The following is a 6,551-nucleotide window of genomic DNA, read 5'->3' on the forward strand; positions in this document are numbered from 1 at the left end:
TGACGTTTTCAAAGCTCAACACTCCATTCGTAATAGTTTTGCGTTGTGTGATCTTTCCACCGTCTCCGCCTGCAAAGGAAACATAACCCCCATTAAAAGATTGAATTTCGCTCAGTTGGGAGATGTCTCCAGTCATATGCCGGGAACAGCCGCTATCGACGTACCAAGGACGCACGATATTCCTCCGCAACTGCCCCTGGAAAATGAGAGGAATCATTTAGACTTAGGAACCTAGGTCATCACTATCATGGGTTTCCTTTTCACCTTTTTTGATTTAGATTTTAAAATTTGCAAATTAGGATCTTCATTTCTAATCACTTCAGAGGGAGGTAACGATGAACTAGAGAGTGATTTGGGCTTCCATTGAAGCTTAGGTTTTACAACAGTCTCTGATGATTTTGAAATAAACTTCACAGGAGTTTTCATAGACCTTCTGGATTTTCTACCAAAATTAGTAGAAGATCTTGAATTGCTTTTTGACGAAACCAATCTTGGCTGAGCCTTGTTCAGTTTTGACACCCTGTTTCGAGTTTTGTTAGTAAAAACCTTTTTATTTGTTTGAAAAACAGCCCCTTTTCTTTTCTTACTATCTTTCTGATCCTTACTTTGAGAGCGAGTTCTTGAGCATTTTCTAATTAAATACCTTCCTCGAGACTCATTCTCCCTTCTTGGTGACAGATAGTTTACAAAGATCCTATTTTGACAATTTCTAGCTATGTGACCACCAACTCCACAATTAAAACAAATCTGTTTATTATTTGAATTTGTACTACATTTTTCAGATTTATTTTCTTTACAGACACTCTTACTCTTCTTAGAAGAAGATGTATGAGAATTAAGTGAGGGTGCCTCATTTGATTTGACTTGTGGAGTTGATGATTCCTCATAAGAATTACAAGCATCAGAATTACCAAACAATTCATCAAACATATCGAAAAAATTAAATTCAACATTATCCAAAGATGAGCTATCACAAGGAGCTTTTTTAGTCTTATCATTAGAAACACACTCAAATTTGTTCACAATAGAAAAATCATAATTAAAAACAGAAACAGATTCTCCCGCTTCACACTTGGCCTTATCTAAGGGTGTATCTGTAGAGGAATTAGAAACATTAGTACTTTCAATGTTAATAAAACCTCTTGAAACAAAACCAACAAGTTTGCCATATCGAAGATGTGACTCCCTGTTAGTTTCGTCCTGTGTCAAAGGGATTGATGTCTAGTTATCATTAAAAGGAGGAGGAACACAATCATACCCTAAACCCTTATTTTGATTTTCCTTAAATTTCAATTGGGTTTCATACAAAGACTCAACTATTATGCTAGAAGCAGAATAATTTTTGAAACTCACATCTGTTTTTCCACTTTTAATTTTTAACTCATCAAGTTCTTTGGTCACAGCATCAAGTTGTCTCTTAGTATAATCATAAATTTCACACTTTTCACTGAATTCTGATTGAATTTTTCTAAAATCTTTTGTTTTGGCTTCCAGTTGGGCCTTAAGTGGTTTCTGTCCCTTCCTAAGTTGATAACCCTCATATTTAAGGTCCTCTACTTCCCTACGTAAAGTTTGAATTTCATTTCGAAGAAGTGTAACAAATTCTTTGGAAGCAAAAGAACAAGATAGTAGATTTACCTTGCTTTTCATGGGCTCAAAGGAGGTAGAAACCATTAGGGCAGAATGCAGTTCCATCATTTCTACCTCGAGATCAATATTATTTTTCTTTGAAGCACCATCATAAATCTGAGCTAGATGAGCATTTTCTGACCCTGTGATGTTTAAAGCTTGAATTTGATCCTCCCAATCAAATGATTGATCTTAGCCACCAATGAGAAGGTCTCATCATAGTCAACCCCTAGGGTTTGAGTAAAGCCCTTAGCAACCATCCATGCCTTGAACGTGTGTACCTTTGCATCCATGTCGGTCTTCTTCTTGAAGATTCATTTGCACCCAACTGTCTTACAACCTGGTACATTGTCAACTAAGTTCCAAACTAGATTGTCATACATGGACTGGATCTTGTTGTCCATTTCTTGTTTCCATTTAGCAGACTCAGGGTCCGTCATGGCTTACTTGTAGTTAGCAGGTTCATCCAAATTTATCAGTGTATTGTTACTGATAAACGTATTATCTTCTGCACGTATATGGAAACCATACAAGACAGCCAGAATGGTCACTCGAGTGGAACGCCTAAGAGTAACGGCTCGTTAATTGGTTCAACAAAAATTTCTTCATCGGGTTGAGCGCTAGTGTTAGAGGTTCCTTCATCGCTTGACTCTTGAATTTCTTCCAGATCAATTATACTCTCATTGTCCTCTTGGCAAATGAGTTCCCTCTCGCGGAAAACTCCCCTTCATGCTACGAAGACCACGTTCTCACTAGGTCTGTAGAACAAGTATCCAAAGGACTTCTGTCCTCTTGGCATACGAGTTCCCTCTCGCGGAAAACTCCTTCATGCTACGAAGACCACGTTCTCACTAGGTCTGTAGAACAAGTATTCAAAGGACTTTTGCAGATAGCCAATGAAAATACATCGCTCACTTCGAGGTTCAAGCTTTTCATGAGTCTCTTGTCTAAGAAAAGCTTCACAACCCTAAACCTTGATATGTGCCAACTAGGGAACCTTCCCTTTCCACATCTCATGAGGTGTTTTGGAAACCTTCTTTTTCGGGACTAGATTAAGGATATGGGGGGTAGTCTCTAAGGAATACCCCCAAAACAATATCAGAAGCGAAGCTCGACTCATCATGGAACGAACCATGTCCAACAAGATTCGATTACGCCATTGAGCTACACCATTCAGCTGCGGTGTCCTAAGAGGTGTTAATTGTGAAACAATTACACATTCCTTAAGATAGTCATGGAACTCGATACTAAGAAACTCAACACCCCTGTCGATAAAAGTTTCTGAATTATGCTTAATTAAGTAGATATATCCATATCTGCTATAATCATCGGTAAAATTCACATAGAAGTTGTCAACATCCCTTGTGGTGGATCTGAAGGGCCCATACACATTTGTGTGTATTAGATTCAACAATCCCTCACCTCTTTCACACAAACCTGTGAAAGGTGATTTAGTCATCTTTCCAAGCAAACAAGACTCGCATATATCATCCGACCTTAGGTCAAATGATTCCTGTCACACCCCAAAACAAAGAACGGCGGAAACGTTCTGGGGCGGAGGACGTCATGTACAGTATCACAACAATGAAAAGTAGTAAACAAGCAACAACATCATCCATTGCATTAAAAATATAATTTTAATACAAGAGTGTTCTGTCAAATTTTGATAAACACTAAAGCATAAATCAAAATGAAAAATGAGTCTTGAACGAGCTCCATCTTCCTTTCTCCTTGCATCGGTGTCTGTCTATAGATGACCTGAGGATACAAGTAATTTTGAAAGCGAGTATCAGCATTGAAGCTGGTGAGATCATAAGTATTTTAGTGTCTTAATTTGTATGTAAAAAATTGTTTGTAAATGAACTGTGAGTATAGAAAAATGTAGATGAACTGTAAGTATAAAAATGTTTGTAAAACAACTGTAAACGTTTGAAAAACCCTAGAAATCTTTATGATTCCTACTTTATATAAAGGTGTCTTCTACCAAGACTTAACTGTTCTAAATGTTCGTTTCTTGTAAAAGTGTGTAATTTTCCCAAGTGTAACTATCAATATCAAAATATAGTTTTTACATTAAATGTTTAAGTGAAATGATCACTAAATATATGAAAAGGGGAAATTAATGTAGTACTGTAGTGTTGTATTATAGGAACTACTGCTGTACTAACTACCTTAAACCGGATTTATATTAAGGTATTATGTGTTTAATTGCACCATACTATTTACTGGTAACAACGACATACGAACGGTCGTAAAACGGAATGACGTTTGGCACCCACAGACCGGCAGGTCCGGCTCTAGCTAGCAGCAAGGTGTAGGATATTCAATCAAGTATAGATCTATACGCAAACTCACGCTCTCCCTCCAAGAGAATTCTGGATACAACTCGGGTCATGACATTTAAGGCATGCTCCGATACAGTGGATCACAATTGTTAACGTATTCATGTATATGTAATGTAATGTTACTTGTTTTAGTATCGTTGTATATGTTCTCTTCCTAGTATAGTTGTATATGTTCTTCTCTAGTATAGTTGTATATGTTCTTCTCTAGTAAGTTTTGACTCATGAATGATCTGACTCATAGTATGATATTGTGTTCTAGTAATTGTTTTAGTATCTTCCTAAACTACCCCTATGGTAGTTTACTAGTAATCTAACTGGTACGTATGGACATGGATGTATACCCTTGCTACCCAAGGTATTGAATGAACTGGAAGAACCTTTATGACTATATATGTACACATGATATATAACTAATATTTAAACGACCTTCGGACGGGTACCCGATATCCCACCAGACCACATCTCAAGCGCGAAAAGGAAATAGGGTGGATAGCCTTCCTAAGTCTTCTAAACATTACTCATATAAATATACATATATAGGCATGCAATTTATAACATAAAAGCATAAAGTAAGTTTTGTAAAACCTTTGAACATAATTATTATCTTAAGAAAAGATCGACTTGATGTCAATCTATAATACGGTTTGAAAGCATGGGTTTGATAAAACAGTTTAAAGTATAAAAGAACATTTGTTTGAAACACAATTGTAATTGAGTTTGAAATGAAGCGTACAGAGTAAAGTGTACAACTTAACAAGGAGTTTTAATCATATAAAATGTTTATGAAAATCATTCGAAGGAAAACTGTTTGGTAAAATGGCTAATCAGTAGCCAATCATTTGAATGCTGCTTACTAATCACATGTGATTGATATAGTAACTAGCATAATTCTAATTGTGTCCCCCCCATAAAACATTTAAAAATAGTTAAAACATTGATTAAGGGGTATGAACTCACCTGCAGTAAGTGACTGGAATTGAACGGACTATTATCGTAAGGAAAGATTGGACAAGTGCTTGGTGTCAAGTGAAGACTTTAAACACACACAATGATCCTAATTACATATGAAGACATATGTATATAAATAATTAGTGATTAAATTACTAATTATACAAGTATAAGCATTTTAATGCAAGGAAAACGCTTTTGGTCAAGTGTTAGGAGGCAAATGGGTTGCAACAAAGGAGTGCAAGACCTCTAATGGGAGTTTATGGCCCAGGGGAGTAAACTCCTGGCCGTAAACTCTCAACAAGGTTCCTAAATGAAGCCTATCATTTATACAACTAGTTTGGTGAATTGTTTCAAGGCTAAATCAAGTGTTTGGGCTTCCTATTAACTCCTTTGAGGAGTTTACGGCCATGGGACCATATCCCATGGAGATTACGGCTGTAATTTCCTTTGGGGGAAAGTTTATGGTGCTTTCAAGTCCATATATTATCAAGGAATGCATCAAGGAAATTGTCCATGGCTTTAGGGGGATTGATGGCACCATTTGGCACCTTTTAAAGGAGTTCACGGCCCTGGAACATCTTGGGCCGTGAACACCCTTTCCTTGGTGTTTTAATGGTGTTTGCTTGCTCCAAACACACTAGGGTACTTTTCCTAATTTGTCTCTTGGCTTAAGGAAGATTTTCTAGGCATTTTGACACCTAAACATGGAGTTCACGGCCCAAGAATCTCCTTAGCCGTGAACTCACTTTCATCATTGATTTTAATTGCTTTTGGTGTCCTAAACATGCAATGGTGGGTTCTAGTTCGAGTTCTAAAGCTTTTAGGGTCATTGGGACTCTTTAGGCACTTAAAATGGAGTTTACTCCCCAAGTGTTCTTGGGCGGTAAACTTCCAAATCTTGGGGTCTTGATCCGATTTTGATGTTTTCTAGTCATATACACCCTAGCATACAAGCCTAAGGTAGTTAAAATTCACGGGGAAAGGACTAGGTAGCGTTTAACCCACCTATAGGAGTTTACTCTCCAAGAACGTTCTTGGGCGGTAAACTCCCGAATCTAGTTGTTTTGTTATTAAATCGATGTTTCTAAACACAATCTAAGCTATATAACATAACTAGATCGAAGTACTCACAATTTGGGATAAAAACCCGAAAATCCGTGAGAGATAATTTTGACTTTTCTCTAAATGGAATGTAACTAATGAACCAATTTGGTTCAGAATTCTATTTATAGTCCTGAGATATTTTTGGCAGAATATATTTTTATTCCTTAAATGAACTCTAATGTCCTAGAGTATTGGAAATAGCAGTATTGCACAAAACCCTAGTGCATCCACTCTCCTAATATCTCCTTAAGTGTAAAATCCTGAAAACTGCCAAACTTATACTCGAAGTCTGAGTTTTCACTGTAACTATTCTACATCTATTGGCTTCAAATGGTTTGTACAGAATGGAAATTTCGGGTTGTCACATCATCCCCCTGTTGAAGGGAATTTCATCCCGAAATTAGAATTTAGGTAAGGAAGTAGGTACGAATGATCGAGTTGTGAGGAGTAAACTTCCTAATCGATTGGTTCTAGCGCTCCTGAGTGAAAATCGGGTTCTCAGTTGGCATCCCAACGAACCTT

Source organism: Lactuca saligna, chromosome 8 (assembly GCF_052625555.1).
Source record: "Lactuca saligna cultivar CGN05327 chromosome 8, ASM5262555v1, whole genome shotgun sequence".
In the NCBI taxonomy this organism is placed as follows: domain Eukaryota; kingdom Viridiplantae; phylum Streptophyta; class Magnoliopsida; order Asterales; family Asteraceae; genus Lactuca; species Lactuca saligna.